General features: G+C 49.5%; 1 pseudogene; it reads left to right on the forward strand.

Moving 5' to 3' along the window:
- Positions 1-485, forward strand: part of LOC125774044 (large subunit ribosomal RNA) — a 5,485-nt pseudogene extending 5,000 nt beyond the window's left edge.
- Positions 486-17,765: the final 17,280 nt, after the last annotated feature.

Here is a 17,765-nt window from a genome sequence, read left to right on the forward strand (position 1 = left end):
TACCCTACTGGTGTGCATTGTTTGTCGCTATCTTAACGGAATTCCTGTGCAGTACGAGAGGAACCACAGGTACGGACCACTGGCTCAATACTAGTTCGAACGGACTATGGTATGACGCTACGTCCGCTGGATTATGCCTGAACGCCTCTAAGGTCGTATCCAATCCGAGCTGATAGCGCTTCTTATACCCATTAGGTGGTCGTAAGCTAGCGGGCCTAACAACCCTCCGAGAACCGTCCGTGCTGTCCATTGGCACACTGGCGTCTCATCCCCGCTTACTACTAGGCCGCAAAGGGCGGGTTCGCGCTGCACGTGTTAGTACCATACATGTTGGGAACACCGGTGGACGAGCTTGCCGACTGTGGATATCACTAGTTTCGACACCTACGACCGCCCGCAAACGACGGGACTACAGGCTGGGAGCTTCAAGTTGTAGAGATGCGTTCGCATCGATCCTCTCAGGCGACCCATGCTTGGTGGTTAGTGCTTGCGCGTGCGCGCCCCGTGTGTGCTGGAATTGGCCAACCAGTGCACATTGGTGGTGCGTACCGTGACTTGCACCATGTGACGAGAGTGTTGAAGAACACTGTGTGGTGACTCTATGCCTATGTGATGGGGTGCTTGTAACACACGACCGAACCGACGGCTCGTTGGATGGTCACGACAGTGTGGTGCAGGTGCGCCCATGTGTAACGAATACATTGAGTGCCGTTGGAGGTTAGCGGTTGGTTGGTTGCATGCTACAACTTCGCGTTGTACATGGGCTGGCCGCTGCGCTTCCTTCGGGTTGCCACTTGATGTTGATAGGGTTGATGTATTGTGTTCGTTGACTTTTGGTTCATTCCAAAAGTCTTCGGACTTAGATAATTTTACAAGTGTCGGCGCTCTCGGACCGAAAATAAGAAGACAACTAAGAAGAAAAAGAGAAAGAAGCTAATAGTGGAAAGTATTCTTCTTCAAAGAAGGAACAAAAATTTTACAAGTGTTGAAAAATTTCCTAAGTCCAAAAAATTTTCTAAGTCCAGAAAATTTTCTAAGTCCCACAAAATGGAACATGATGAAGAAGATACAGAAGTTGAAAATTTTTCTAAGTCCAAAAAATTTTCTAAGTCCAGAAAATTTTCTAAGTCCAAAGTGTTGGAACAATTTCCAAAGGCCCATAGGTTGCACTGAATTTTCCTAAGTTGGCCACAAGTACCCATGAGGTATCGAGAAGGTTCACCCGAAGGACATAATATGTCCCAAAGTACCGATAGAGTACCCACAAATAGCACCGAATGGGCCTAAGTTGGCCAAAAGTACCGATAGAGCACCCACAAGTAGCACCCAATTGGCCTAAGTTGGCCAAAAGTACCGATAGAGTACCCACAAATAGCACCCAGTTGGCCTAAGTTGGCCAAAAGTACCGATAGAGTACCCACAAGAAGCACTGAGTTGGCCTAAGTTGGCCAAAAGTACCGATAGAGTACCCACAAATAGCACCCAGTTGGCCTAAGTTGGCCAAAAGTACCGATAGAGCACCCACAAGTAGCACCCAATTGGCCTAAGTTGGCCAAAAGTACCGATAGAGTACCCATAAGCAGCACCCAATTGGCCTAAGTTGGCCAAAAGTACCGATAGAGTACCCACAAATAGCACCCAATGGGCCTAACATGGCCAAAAGTACCGATAGAGTACCCACAAGAAGCACTGAGTTGGCCTAAGTTGGCCAAAAGTACTGATAGAGTACCCACAAATAGCACCGAATGGGCCTAACATGGCCAAAAGTACCGATAGAGTACCCACAAATAGCACCGAATGGGCCTAACATGGCCAAAAGTACCGATAGAGCACCCACATATAGCACCCCATTGGCCTAAGTTGGCCAAAAGTACCGATAGAGTACCCACAAAGAGCACCCAATTGGCCTAAGTTGGCCAAAAGTACCGCCAAGTAGCACCATAGAGGCCCGAGTAGAGCGAAATGTGGGCCAAATTGAACATTTGAAAATTTTTACAAGTCCAGAAAATTTTCTAAGTCCAGAAAATTTTCTAAGTCCAAAGAGTTGGACAAATTTCCTTAGGCCCAAAGGTTGCACTGAATGTTCCTAAGTTGGCCATCAGTACCCATGAAGTATAGCGAAGGTTCACCCGAAAGACACAATACGCCCTAAAGTACCCACAGAGTACCCACAAGTTGCACCCAATTGGCCTAAGTTGGCCAGAAGTACCGACAAGTACCACCATAGAAGCCCGAGTAGAGCGAAATGTGGGCCAAAGTACCGAGTAGTTGCCACAAATGCCCAAATGGATACCAAAATGTGGTACCAAGTACCTAACTGTTGCAACAAATGCTAGCTTTCTGAGCAAAAGCTGTGGACCAATTTCGTAGAAGAACCGCCTAGGCGAAAAGGCAAAAATCGCCGAAGCTGGCCCGCTCGCAGAGCTCGCGGGCCAGGAGATACTCATAGGGCGATTTACTAGAGTGGGGAACTTGAGAATTTTTGTGTCCGAGACTTTGGGCAACTTCGCGGCCGCCCCCTTAAAGTAAAAGATTTTCTCTGGGTGCCTAAAATTCGCAATTCCCGCAAAGTCGGGAAGACGTTAAAGTTTTTGCCCAAAAAATGGCCATCGATTTAAGGTGATTTTCCAATAAGAAAATGCTTCCTATTTTGAATTTTTTCGAATATTTCCTAAACTAAGCGTCGGAGCACATGGCCGTGGAGGAACTTTTGGTAGCTTTTGGCAAGGGCTATCGGATGAAATAATAAGAAAGGCCATCAGAGCGATATTGGATTAATGCGGGCTCATAAACGCACCTGAGAAGTGAAAATTGGTACCTTGCACGCAGGATGCAAGAAATGCTTGAGTGTTAACCATCATCGGTACCAAGTACCTAGGTTATATCGAGTGCGTAGATGGAAGTCGGTACCAAAGGGAAACCTTCCTAGGCTAGGTGCACGCAAGTGAGTATGGATCGATCAGTAGAAAGATGGGAAGCCCAAGGAAACCTTCCTAGGCTAGGTGCACGCAAGTGAGTATGGATCGATCAGTAGAAAGATGGGAAGCCATAGGAAACCTTCCTAGGCTAGGTGCACGCAAGTGAGTATGGATCGATCAGTAGAAAGATGGGAAGCCATAGGAAACCTTCCTAGGCTAGGTGCACGCAAGTGAGTATGGATCGATCAGTAGAAAGATGGGAAGCCCAAGGAAACCTTCCTAGGCTAGGTGCACGCAAGTGAGTATGGATCGATCAGTAGAAAGATGGGAAGCCATAGGAAACCTTCCTAGGCTAGGTGCACGCAAGTGAGTATGGATCGATCAGTAGAAAGATGGGAAGCCATAGGAAACCTTCCTAGGCTAGGTGCACGCAAGTGAGTATGGATCGATCAGTAGAAAGATGGGAAGCCATAGGAAACCTTCCTAGGCTAGGTGCACGCAAGTGAGTATGGATCGATCAGTAGAAAGATGGGAAGCCATAGGAAACCTTCCTAGGCTAGGTGCACGCAAGTGAGTATGGATCGATCAGTAGAAAGATGGGAAGCCCAAGGAAACCTTCCTAGGCTAGGTGCACGCAAGTGAGTATGGATCGATCAGTAGAAAGATGGGAAGCCCAAGGAAACCTTCCTAGGCTAGGTGCACGCAAGTGAGTATGGATCGATCAGTAGAAAGATGGGAAGCCCAAGGAAACCTTCCTAGGCTAGGTGCACGCAAGTGAGTATGGATCGATCAGTAGAAAGATGGGAAGCCATAGGAAACCTTCCTAGGCTAGGTGCACGCAAGTGAGTATGGATCGATCAGTAGAAAGATGGGAAGCCATAGGAAACCTTCCTAGGCTAGGTGCACGCAAGTGAGTATGGATCGATCAGTAGAAAGATGGGAAGCCATAGGAAACCTTCCTAGGCTAGGTGCACGCAAGTGAGTATGGATCGATCAGTAGAAAGTGGGAAGCCCAGTACCAAATGCCCTAGTGAAGACCGTAAACGAATATCATGAACCGAGAAGGAGCACCAAATGCCCTAGTGAAGACCGTAAACGAATATCATGAACCGATAAGGAGCACCAAATGCCCTAGTGAAGACCGTAAACGAATATCATGAACCGATAAGGAGCACCAAATGCCCTAGTGAGGACCGTAAACGAATATCATGAACCGAGAAGTAGCACCAAATGCCCTAGTGAAGACCGTAAACGAATATCATGAACCGATAAGGAGCACCAAATGCCCTAGTGAGGACCGTAAACGAATATCATGAACCGAGAAGTAGCAACGAATGCCTGAAAAAGTACCAAGTCCACGGTATAGAGTAACGAGAGTTAACCGCCGTGATGTATGCAATGAGGGCAGCCATTGCATGGGTTCTGGACTTGGTTCGCGAATAACTTTTTTGCTAGACATCGGACAAAGTTGACGTGGAAGAACGAAATGTAGCATTTGATGCCACCTATCCAAAACTTTTTCAAGATTGAAGATCCGATCGATACAGCCTGAGTTATAGGAAAAAGTTGGTGCAAAATTGAGCATTTTTAATGGTGAAAAATCGGTAATCCTCGAATAGCTCCTGTTGGAAGCATCGGACCACATGGTCGTGGAGGAACATATTGTAGCGGACGGTGTCAAGTATCGACACCCAAAACCGCATGTCCGATGGACGGAAAATGACCAAGTTATAGTGAAAACTTGGTTGCACCAAATTCCCGAAGAAGTGCAACGAGAAGGTGAATGCGATGGTTGTTCGTCGAATAGCTCCGGCCACAGACATGGTAGCGATTAGTGGTGCATGGAAGAAATCTAGCCACAAGTGCCATCTACCCATGGCCAGAAGAAAGTGTGGCCATATCTTGGATACCGGCGGAGCTATGGGGCAAATATGGGCCAAAAATGGTGCAAGTTGGACCAAAAAACCGAAAAAGTACCTAGGTAAATGCGATGGTTGTTCGTCGAATAGCTCCGGCCAGAGACATGGTAGCGATTAGTGGTGCATGGAAGAAATCTAGCCACAAGTGCCATCTACCCATGGCCAGAACAAAGTGTGGCCATATCTTGGATACCGGCGGAGCTATGGGGCAAATACGGGCCAACAATGGTGCCAGGTGGACCAAAAATCCGACCAAGTGCGCGAGGCGCTTTCGTGAATAGCTCCGGCCACAGACATGGTAGCGATTAGTGGTGCATGGAAGAAATCTAGCCACAAGTGCCATCTACCCATGGCCAGAAGAAAGTGTGGCCATATCTTGGATACCGGCGGAGCTATGGGGCAAATATGGGCCAAAAATGGTGCAAGTTGGACCAAAAATCCGAAAAAGTACCTAGGTAAATGCGATGGTTGTTCGTCGAATAGCTCCGGCCAGAGACATGGTAGCGATTAGTGGTGCATGGAAGAAATCTAGCCACAAGTGCCATCTACCCATGGCCAGAACAAAGTGTGGCCATATCTTGGATACCGGCGGAGCTATGGGGCAAATACGGGCCAACAATGGTGCCAGGTGGACCAAAAATCCGACCAAGTGCGCGAGGCGCTTTCGTGAATAGCTCCGGCCACAGACATGGTAGCGATTAGTGGTGCATGGAAGAAATCTAGCCACAAGTGCCATCTACCCATGGCCAGAAGAAAGTGTGGCCATATCTTGGATACCGGCGGAGCTATGGGGCAAATATGGGCCAAAAATGGTGCAAGTTGGACCAAAAATCCGAAAAAGTACCTAGGTAAATGCGATGGTTGTTCGTCGAATAGCTCCGGCCACAGACATGGTAGCGATTAGTGGTGCATGGAAGAAATCTAGCCACAAGTGCCATCTAGCCATGGCCAGAAGAAAGTGTGGCCATATCTTGGATACCGGCGGAGCTATGGGGCAAATATGGGCCAAAAATGGTGCAAGTTGGACCAAAAATCCGAAAAAGTACCTAGGTAAATGCGATGGTTGTTCGTCGAATAGCTCCGGCCAGAGACATGGTAGCGATTAGTGGTGCATGGAAGAAATCTAGCCACAAGTGCCATCTACCCATGGCCAGAACAAAGTGTGGCCATATCTTGGATACCGGCGGAGCTATGGGGCAAATATGGGCCAAAAATGGTGCAAGTTGGACCAAAAATCCGAAAAAGTACCTAGGTAAATGCGATGGTTGTTCGTCGAATAGCTCCGGCCAGAGACATGGTAGCGATTAGTGGTGCATGGAAGAAATCTAGCCACAAGTGCCATCTACCCATGGCCAGAACAAAGTGTGGCCATATCTTGGATACCGGCGGAGCTATGGGGCAAATACGGGCCAACAATGGTGCCAGGTGGACCAAAAATCCGACCAAGTGCGCGAGGCGCTTTCGTGAATAGCTCCGGCCACAGACATGGTAGCGATTAGTGGTGCATGGAAGAAATCTAGCCACAAGTGCCATCTACCCATGGCCAGAAGAAAGTGTGGCCATATCTTGGATACCGGCGGAGCTATGGGGCAAATATGGGCCAAAAATGGTGCAAGTTGGACCAAAAATCCGAAAAAGTACCTAGGTAAATGCGATGGTTGTTCGTCGAATAGCTCCGGCCACAGACATGGTAGCGATTAGTGGTGCATGGAAGAAATCTAGCCACAAGTGCCATCTACCCATGGCCAGAAGAAAGTGTGGCCATATCTTGGATACCGGCGGAGCTATGGGGCAAATATGGGCCAAAAATGGTGCAAGTTGGACCAAAAATCCGAAAAAGTACCTAGGTAAATGCGATGGTTGTTCGTCGAATAGCTCCGGCCAGAGACATGGTAGCGATTAGTGGTGCATGGAAGAAATCTAGCCACAAGTGCCATCTACCCATGGCCAGAACAAAGTGTGGCCATATCTTGGATACCGGCGGAGCTATGGGGCAAATACGGGCCAACAATGGTGCCAGGTGGACCAAAAATCCGACCAAGTGCGCGAGGCGCTTTCGTGAATAGCTCCGGCCACAGACATGGTAGCGATTAGTGGTGCATGGAAGAAATCTAGCCACAAGTGCCATCTACCCATGGCCAGAAGAAAGTGTGGCCATATCTTGGATACCGGCGGAGCTATGGGGCAAATATGGGCCAAAAATGGTGCAAGTTGGACCAAAAATCCGAAAAAGTACCTAGGTAAATGCGATGGTTGTTCGTCGAATAGCTCCGGCCACAGACATGGTAGCGATTAGTGGTGCATGGAAGAAATCTAGCCACAAGTGCCATCTACCCATGGCCAGAAGAAAGTGTGGCCATATCTTGGATACCGGCGGAGCTATGGGGCAAATATGGGCCAAAAATGGTGCAAGTTGGACCAAAAATCCGACCAAGTGCGCGAGGCGCTTTCGTGAATAGCTCCGGCCACAGACATGGTAGCGATTAGTGGTGCATGGAAGAAATCTAGCCACAAGTGCCATCTACCCATGGCCAGAAGAAAGTGTGGCCATATCTTGGATACCGGCGGAGCTATGGGGCAAATATGGGCCAAAAATGGTGCAAGTTGGACCAAAAATCCGACCAAGTGCGCGAGGCGCTTTCGTGAATAGCTCCGGCCACAGACATGGTAGCGATTAGTGGTGCATGGAAGAAATCTAGCCACAAGTGCCATCTACCCATGGCCAGAAGAAAGTGTGGCCATATCTTGGATACCGGCGGAGCTATGGGGCAAATATGGGCCAAAAATGGTGCAAGTTGGACCAAAAATCCGAAAAAGTACCTAGGTAAATGCGATGGTTGTTCGTCGAATAGCTCCGGCCACAGACATGGTAGCGATTAGTGGTGCATGGAAGAAATCTAGCCACAAGTGCCATCTACCCATGGCCAGAAGAAAGTGTGGCCATATCTTGGATACCGGCGGAGCTATGGGGCAAATATGGGCCAAAAATGGTGCAAGTTGGACCAAAAATCCGACCAAGTGCGCGAGGCGCTTTCGTGAATAGCTCCGGCCACAGACATGGTAGCGATTAGTGGTGCATGGAAGAAATCTAGCCACAAGTGCCATCTACCCATGGCCAGAAGAAAGTGTGGCCATATCTTGGATACCGGCGGAGCTATGGGGCAAATATGGGCCAAAAATGGTGCAAGTTGGACCAAAAATCCGAAAAAGTACCTAGGTAAATGCGATGGTTGTTCGTCGAATAGCTCCGGCCACAGACATGGTAGCGATTAGTGGTGCATGGAAGAAATCTAGCCACAAGTGCCATCTACCCATGGCCAGAAGAAAGTGTGGCCATATCTTGGATACCGGCGGAGCTATGGGGCAAATATGGGCCAAAAATGGTGCAAGTTGGACCAAAAATCCGACCAAGTGCGCGAGGCGCTTTCGTGAATAGCTCCGGCCACAGACATGGTAGCGATTAGTGGTGCATGGAAGAAATCTAGCCACAAGTGCCATCTACCCATGGCCAGAAGAAAGTGTGGCCATATCTTGGATACCGGCGGAGCTATGGGGCAAATATGGGCCAAAAATGGTGCAAGTTGGACCAAAAATCCGAAAAAGTACCTAGGTAAATGCGATGGTTGTTCGTCGAATAGCTCCGGCCACAGACATGGTAGCGATTAGTGGTGCATGGAAGAAATCTAGCCACAAGTGCCATCTACCCATGGCCAGAAGAAAGTGTGGCCATATCTTGGATACCGGCGGAGCTATGGGGCAAATATGGGCCAACAATGGTGCCAGGTGGACCAAAAATCCGACCAAGTGCGCGAGGCGCTTTCGTGAATAGCTCCGGCCACAGACATGGTAGCGATTAGTGGTGCATGGAAGAAATCTAGCCACAAGTGCCATCTACCCATGGCCAGAAGAAAGTGTGGCCATATCTTGGATACCGGCGGAGCTATGGGGCAAATATGGGCCAAAAATGGTGCAAGTTGGACCAAAAATCCGAAAAAGTACCTAGGTAAATGCGATGGTTGTTCGTCGAATAGCTCCGGCCAGAGACATGGTAGCGATTAGTGGTGCATGGAAGAAATCTAGCCACAAGTGCCATCTACCCATGGCCAGAAGAAAGTGTGGCCATATCTTGGATACCGGCGGAGCTATGGGGCAAATATGGGCCAAAAATGGTGCAAGTTGGACCAAAAATCCGAAAAAGTACCTAGGTAAATGCGATGGTTGTTCGTCGAATAGCTCCGGCCAGAGACATGGTAGCGATTAGTGGTGCATGGAAGAAATCTAGCCACAAGTGCCATCTACCCATGGCCAGAACAAAGTGTGGCCATATCTTGGATACCGGCGGAGCTATGGGGCAAATACGGGCCAACAATGGTGCCAGGTGGACCAAAAATCCGACCAAGTGCGCGAGGCGCTTTCGTGAATAGCTCCGGCCACAGACATGGTAGCGATTAGTGGTGCATGGAAGAAATCTAGCCACAAGTGCCATCTACCCATGGCCAGAAGAAAGTGTGGCCATATCTTGGATACCGGCGGAGCTATGGGGCAAATATGGGCCAACAATGGTGCCAGGTGGACCAAAAATCCGAAAAAGTACCTAGGTAAATGCGATGGTTGTTCGTCGAATAGCTCCGGCCAGAGACATGGTAGCGATTAGTGGTGCATGGAAGAAATCTAGCCACAAGTGCCATCTACCCATGGCCAGAACAAAGTGTGGCCATATCTTGGATACCGGCGGAGCTATGGGGCAAATACGGGCCAACAATGGTGCCAGGTGGACCAAAAATCCGACCAAGTGCGCGAGGCGCTTTCGTGAATAGCTCCGGCCACAGACATGGTAGCGATTAGTGGTGCATGGAAGAAATCTAGCCACAAGTGCCATCTACCCATGGCCAGAAGAAAGTGTGGCCATATCTTGGATACCGGCGGAGCTATGGGGCAAATATGGGCCAAAAATGGTGCAAGTTGGACCAAAAATCCGAAAAAGTACCTAGGTAAATGCGATGGTTGTTCGTCGAATAGCTCCGGCCACAGACATGGTAGCGATTAGTGGTGCATGGAAGAAATCTAGCCACAAGTGCCATCTACCCATGGCCAGAAGAAAGTGTGGCCATATCTTGGATACCGGCGGAGCTATGGGGCAAATATGGGCCAAAAATGGTGCAAGTTGGACCAAAAATCCGAAAAAGTACCTAGGTAAATGCGATGGTTGTTCGTCGAATAGCTCCGGCCAGAGACATGGTAGCGATTAGTGGTGCATGGAAGAAATCTAGCCACAAGTGCCATCTACCCATGGCCAGAACAAAGTGTGGCCATATCTTGGATACCGGCGGAGCTATGGGGCAAATACGGGCCAACAATGGTGCCAGGTGGACCAAAAATCCGACCAAGTGCGCGAGGCGCTTTCGTGAATAGCTCCGGCCACAGACATGGTAGCGATTAGTGGTGCATGGAAGAAATCTAGCCACAAGTGCCATCTACCCATGGCCAGAAGAAAGTGTGGCCATATCTTGGATACCGGCGGAGCTATGGGGCAAATATGGGCCAAAAATGGTGCAAGTTGGACCAAAAATCCGAAAAAGTACCTAGGTAAATGCGATGGTTGTTCGTCGAATAGCTCCGGCCACAGACATGGTAGCGATTAGTGGTGCATGGAAGAAATCTAGCCACAAGTGCCATCTACCCATGGCCAGAAGAAAGTGTGGCCATATCTTGGATACCGGCGGAGCTATGGGGCAAATATGGGCCAAAAATGGTGCAAGTTGGACCAAAAATCCGAAAAAGTACCTAGGTAAATGCGATGGTTGTTCGTCGAATAGCTCCGGCCAGAGACATGGTAGCGATTAGTGGTGCATGGAAGAAATCTAGCCACAAGTGCCATCTACCCATGGCCAGAACAAAGTGTGGCCATATCTTGGATACCGGCGGAGCTATGGGGCAAATACGGGCCAACAATGGTGCCAGGTGGACCAAAAATCCGACCAAGTGCGCGAGGCGCTTTCGTGAATAGCTCCGGCCACAGACATGGTAGCGATTAGTGGTGCATGGAAGAAATCTAGCCACAAGTGCCATCTACCCATGGCCAGAAGAAAGTGTGGCCATATCTTGGATACCGGCGGAGCTATGGGGCAAATATGGGCCAAAAATGGTGCAAGTTGGACCAAAAATCCGAAAAAGTACCTAGGTAAATGCGATGGTTGTTCGTCGAATAGCTCCGGCCACAGACATGGTAGCGATTAGTGGTGCATGGAAGAAATCTAGCCACAAGTGCCATCTACCCATGGCCAGAAGAAAGTGTGGCCATATCTTGGATACCGGCGGAGCTATGGGGCAAATACGGGCCAAAAATGGTGCAAGTTGGACCAAAAATCCGACCAAGTGCGCGATGCGCTTTCGTGAATAGCTCCGGCCACAGACATGGTAGCGATTAGTGGTGCATGGAAGAAATCTAGCCACAAGTGCCATCTACCCATGGCCAGAAGAAAGTGTGGCGCTATCTTGGATACCGGCGGAGCTATGGGGCAAATATGGGCCAAAAATGGTGCAAGTTGGACCAAAAATCCGAAAAAGTACCTAGGTAAATGCGATGGTTGTTCGTCGAATAGCTCCGGCCACAGACATGGTAGCGATTAGTGGTGCATGGAAGAAATCTAGCCACAAGTGCCATCTACCCATGGCCAGAAGAAAGTGTGGCCATATCTTGGATACCGGCGGAGCTATGGGGCAAATATGGGCCAAAAATGGTGCAAGTTGGACCAAAAATCCGACCAAGTGCGCGAGGCGCTTTCGTGAATAGCTCCGGCCACAGACATGGTAGCGATTAGTGGTGCATGGAAGAAATCTAGCCACAAGTGCCATCTACCCATGGCCAGAAGAAAGTGTGGCCATATCTTGGATACCGGCGGAGCTATGGGGCAAATATGGGCCAAAAATGGTGCAAGTTGGACCAAAAATCCGAAAAAGTACCTAGGTAAATGCGATGGTTGTTCGTCGAATAGCTCCGGCCAGAGACATGGTAGCGATTAGTGGTGCATGGAAGAAATCTAGCCACAAGTGCCATCTACCCATGGCCAGAACAAAGTGTGGCCATATCTTGGATACCGGCGGAGCTATGGGGCAAATACGGGCCAACAATGGTGCCAGGTGGACCAAAAATCGACCAAGTGCGCGAGGCGCTTTCGTGAATAGCTCCGGCCACAGACATGGTAGCGATTAGTGGTGCATGGAAGAAATCTAGCCACAAGTGCCATCTACCCATGGCCAGAAGAAGTGTGGCCATATCTTGGATACCGGCGGAGCTATGGGGCAAATATGGGCCAAAAATGGTGCAAGTTGGACCAAAAATCCGAAAAAGTACCTAGGTAAATGCGATGGTTGTTCGTCGAATAGCTCCCGGCCAGAGACATGGTAGCGATTAGTGGTGCATGGAAGAAATCTAGCCACAAGTGCCATCTTACCCATGGCCAGAACAAAGTGTTGGCCATATCTTGGATACCGGCGGAGCTATGGGGCAAATATGGGCCAAAAATGGTGCAAGTTGGACCAAAAATCCGAAAAAGTACCTAGGTAAATGCGATGGTTGTTCGTCGAATAGCTCCGGCCAGAGACATGGTAGCGATTAGTGGTGCATGGAAGAAATCTAGCCACAAGTGCCATCTACCCATGGCCAGAACAAAGTGTGGCCATATCTTGGATACCGGCGGAGCTATGGGGCAAATACGGGCCAACAATGGTGCCAGGTGGACCAAAAATCCGACCAAGTGCGCGAGGCGCTTTCGTGAATAGCTCCGGCCACAGACATGGTAGCGATTAGTGGTGCATGGAAGAAATCTAGCCACAAGTGCCATCTACCCATGGCCAGAAGAAAGTGTGGCCATATCTTGGATACCGGCGGAGCTATGGGGCAAATATGGGCCAAAAATGTGCAAGTTGGACCAAAAATCCGAAAAAGTACCTAGGTAAATGCGATGGTTGTTCCGTCGAATAGCTCCGGCCACAGACATGGTAGCGATTAGTGGTGCATGGAAGAAATCTAGCCACAAGTGCCATCTAGCCCCATGGCCAGAAGAAAGTGTGGCCATATCTTGGATACCGGCGGAGCTATGGGGCAAATATGGGCCAAAAATGGTGCAAGTTGGACCAAAATCCGAAAAAGTACCTAGGTAAATGCGATGGTTGTTCGTCGAATAGCTCCGGCCAGAGACATGGTAGCGATTAGTGGTGCATGGAAGAAATCTAGCCACAAGTGCCATCTACCCATGGCCAGAACAAAGTGTGGCCATATCTTGGATACCGGCGGAGCTATGGGGCAAATACGGGCCAACAATGGTGCCAGGTGGACCAAAAATCCGACCAAGTGCGCGAGGCGCTTTCGTGAATAGCTCCGGCCACAGACATGGTAGCGATTAGTGGTGCATGGAAGAAATCTAGCCACAAGTGCCATCTACCCATGGCCAGAAGAAAGTGTGGCCATATCTTGGATACCGGCGGAGCTATGGGGCAAATATGGGCCAAAAATGGTGCAAGTTGGACCAAAAATCCGAAAAAGTACCTAGGTAAATGCGATGGTTGTTCGTCGAATAGCTCCGGCCACAGACATGGTAGCGATTAGTGGTGCATGGAAGAAATCTAGCCACAAGTGCCATCTACCCATGGCCAGAAGAAAGTGTGGCCATATCTTGGATACCGGCGGAGCTATGGGCAAATATGGGCCAAAAATGGTGCAAGTTGGACCAAAAATCCGACCAAGTGCGCGAGGCGCTTTCGTGAATAGCTCCGGCCACAGACATGGTAGCGATTAGTGGTTGCATGGAAGAAATCTAGCCACAAGTGCCATCTACCCATGGCCAGAAGAAAGTGTGGCCATATCTTGGATACCGGCGGAGCTATGGGGCAAATATGGGCCAAAAATGGTGCAAGTTGGACCAAAAATCCGACCAAGTGCGCGAGGCGCTTTCGTGAATAGCTCCGGCCACAGACATGGTAGCGATTAGTGGTGCATGGAAGAAATCTAGCCACAAGTGCCATCTACCCATGGCCAGAAGAAAGTGTGGCCATATCTTGGATACCGGCGGAGCTATGGGGCAAATATGGGCCAAAAATGGTGCAAGTTGGACCAAAAATCCGAAAAAGTACCTAGGTAAATGCGATGGTTGTTCGTCGAATAGCTCCGGCCACAGACATGGTAGCGATTAGTGGTGCATGGAAGAAATCTAGCCACAAGTGCCATCTACCCATGGCCAGAAGAAAGTGTGGCCCATATCTTGGATACCGGCGGAGCTTATGGGGCAAATATGGGCCAAAAATGGTGCAAGTTGGACCAAAAATCCGACCAAGTGCGCGAGGCGCTTTCGTGAATAGCTCCGGCCACAGACATGGTAGCGATTAGTGGTGCATGGAAGAAATCTAGCCACAAGTGCCATCTACCCCAGGCCAGAAGAAAGTGTGGCCATATCTTGGATACCGGCGGAGCTATGGGGCAAATATGGGCCAAAAAATGGTGCAAGTTGGACCAAAAATCCGAAAAAGTACCTAGGTAAATGCGATGGTTGTTCGTCGAATAGCTCCGGCCACAGACATGGTAGCGATTAGTGGTGCATGGAAGAAATCTAGCCACAAGTGCCATCTACCCATGGCCAGAAGAAAAGTGTGGCCATATCTTGGATACCGGCGGAGCATGGGGCAAATATTGGGCCAAAAATGGTTTGCAAGTTGGACCAAAAATCCGACCAAGTGCGCGAGGCGCTTTCGTGAATAGCTCCGGCCACAGACATGGTAGCGATTAGTGGTGCATGGAAGAAATCTAGCCACAAGTGCCATCTACCCATGGCCAGAAGAAAGTGTGGCCATATCTTGGATACCGGCGGAGCTTATGGGCAAATATGGGCCAAAAATGGTGCAAGTTGGACCAAAAATCCGAAAAAGTACCTAGGTAAATGCGATGGTTGTTCGTCGAATAGCTCCGGCCACAGACATGGTAGCGATTAGTGGTGCATGGAAGAAATCTAGCCACAAGTGCCATCTACCCATGGCCAGAAGAAGTGTGGCCATATCTGGATACCGGCGGGAAGCTATGGGGCAAATATGGGCCAACAATGGTGCCAGGTGGACCAAAAATCCGACCAAGTGCGCGAGGCGCTTTCGTGAATAGCTCCGGCCACAGACATGGTAGCGATTAGTGGTGCATGGAAGAAATCTAGCCACAAGTGCCATCTACCCATGGCCAGAAGAAAGTGTGGCCATAATCTTGGATTACCGGCGGAGCTATGGGGCAAATATGGGCCAAAAATGGTGCAAGTTGGACCAAAAATCCGAAAAAGTACCTAGGTAAATGCGATGGTTGTTCGTCGAATAGCTCCGGCCAGAGACATGGTAGCGATTAGTGGTGCATGGAAGAAATCTAGCCACAAGTGCCATCTACCCATGGCCAGAAGAAAGTGTGGCCATAATCTTGGATACCGGCGGAGCTATGGGGCAAATATGGGCCAAAAATGGTGCAAGTTGGACCAAAAATCCGAAAAAGTACCTAGGTAAATGCGATGGTTGTTCGTCGAATAGCTCCGGCCAGAGACATGGTAGCGATTAGTGGTGCATGGAAGAAATCTAGCCACAAGTGCCATCTACCCATGGCCAGAACAAAGTGTGGCCATATCTTGGATACGGCGGAGCTATGGGGCAAATACGGGCAACAATGGTGGCCAGGTGGACCAAAAATCCGACCAAGTGCGCGAGGCGCTTTCGTGAATAGCTCCGGCCACAGACATGGTAGCGATTAGTGGTGCATGGAAGAAATCTAGCCACAAGTGCCATCTACCCATGGCCAGAAGAAAGTGTGGCCATATCTTGGATACCGGCGGAGCTATGGGGCAAATATGGGCCAACAATGGTGCCAGGTGGACCAAAAATCCGAAAAAGTACCTAGGTAAATGCGATGGTTGTTCGTCGAATAGCTCCGGCCAGAGACATGGTAGCGATTAGTGGTGCATGGAAGAAATCTAGCCACAAGTGCCATCTACCCATGGCCAGAACAAAGTGTGGCCATATCTTGGATACCCGCCGGAGCTATGGGGCAAATACGGGCCAACAATGGTGCCAGGTGGACCAAAAATCCGACCAAGTGCGCGAGGCGCTTTCGTGAATAGCTCCGGCCACAGACATGGTAGCGATTAGTGGTGCATGAAGAAATCTAGCCACAAGTGCCATCTACCCATGGCCAGAAGAAAGTGTGGCCATATCTTGGGATACCGGCGGAGCTATGGGGCAAAATATGGGCCAAAAATGGTGCAAGTTGGACCAAAAATCCGAAAAAGTACCTAGGTAAATGCGATGGTTGTTCGTCGAATAGCTCCGGCCACAGACATGGTAGCGATTAGTGGTGCATGGAAGAAATCTAGCCACAAGTGCCATCTACCCATGGCCAGAAGAAAGTGTGGCCATATCTTGGATACCGGCGGAGCTATGGGGCAAATATGGGCCAAAAATGGTGCAAGTTGGACCAAAAATCCGAAAAAGTACCTAGGTAAATGCGATGGTTGTTCGTCGAATAGCTCCGGCCAGAGACATGGTAGCGATTAGTGGTGCATGGAAGAAATCTAGCCACAAGTTGCCCATCTACCCATGGCCAGAACAAAGTGTGGCCATATCTTGGATACCGCGGAGCTATGGGGCAAATACGGGCCAACAATGGTGCCAGGTGGACCAAAAATCCGACCAAGTGCGCGAGGCGCTTTCCGTGAATAGCTCCGGCCACAGACATGGTAGCGATTAGTGTGCATGGAAGAAATCTAGCCACAAGTGCCATCTACCCATGGCCAGAAGAAAGTGTGGCCATATCTTGGATACCGGCGGAGCTATGGGGCAAATATGGGCCAAAATGGTGCAAGTTGGACCAAAAATCCGAAAAAGTACCTAGGTAAATGCGATGGTTGTTCGTCGAATAGCTCCGGCCACAGACATGGTAGCGATTAGTGGTGCATGGAAGAAATCTAGCCACAAGTGCCATCTACCCATGGCCAGAAGAAAGTGTGGCCATATCTTGGATACCGGCGGAGCTATGGGGCAAATATGGGCCAAAAATGGTGCAAGTTGGACCAAAAATCCGAAAAAGTACCTAGGTAAATGCGATGGTTGTTCGTCGAATAGCTCCGGCCAGAGACATGGTAGCGATTAGTGGTGCATGGAAGAAATCTAGCCACAAGTGCCATCTACCCATGGCCAGAACAAAGTGTGGCCATATCTTGGATACCGGCGGAGCTATGGGGCAAATACGGGCCAACAATGGTGCCAGGTGGACCAAAAATCCGACCAAGTGCGCGAGGCGCTTTCGTGAATAGCTCCGGCCACAGACATGGTAGCGATTAGTGGTGCATGGAAGAAATCTAGCCACAAGTGCCATCTACCCATGGCCAGAAGAAAGTGTGGCCATATCTTGGATACCGGCGGAGCTATGGGGCAAATATGGGCCAAAAATGGTGCAAGTTGGACCAAAAATCCGAAAAAGTACCTAGGTAAATGCGATGGTTGTTCGTCGAATAGCTCCGGCCACAGACATGGTAGCGATTAGTGGTGCATGGAAGAAATCTAGCCACAAGTGCCATCTACCCATGGCCAGAAGAAAGTGTGGCCATATCTTGGATACCGGCGGAGCTATGGGGCAAATATGGGCCAAAAATGGTGCAAGTTGGACCAAAAATCCGACCAAGTGCGCGAGGCGCTTTCGTGAATAGCTCCGGCCACAGACATGGTAGCGATTAGTGGTGCATGGAAGAAATCTAGCCACAAGTGCCATCTACCCATGGCCAGAAGAAAGTGTGGCCATATCTTGGATACCGGCGGAGCTATGGGGCAAATATGGGCCAAAAATGGTGCAAGTTGGACCAAAAATCCGAAAAAGTACCTAGGTAAATGCGATGGTTGTTCGTCGAATAGCTCC

This window comes from Anopheles funestus, assembly GCF_943734845.2.
Source record: "Anopheles funestus chromosome X unlocalized genomic scaffold, idAnoFuneDA-416_04 X_unloc_75, whole genome shotgun sequence".
In the NCBI taxonomy this organism is placed as follows: domain Eukaryota; kingdom Metazoa; phylum Arthropoda; class Insecta; order Diptera; family Culicidae; genus Anopheles; species Anopheles funestus.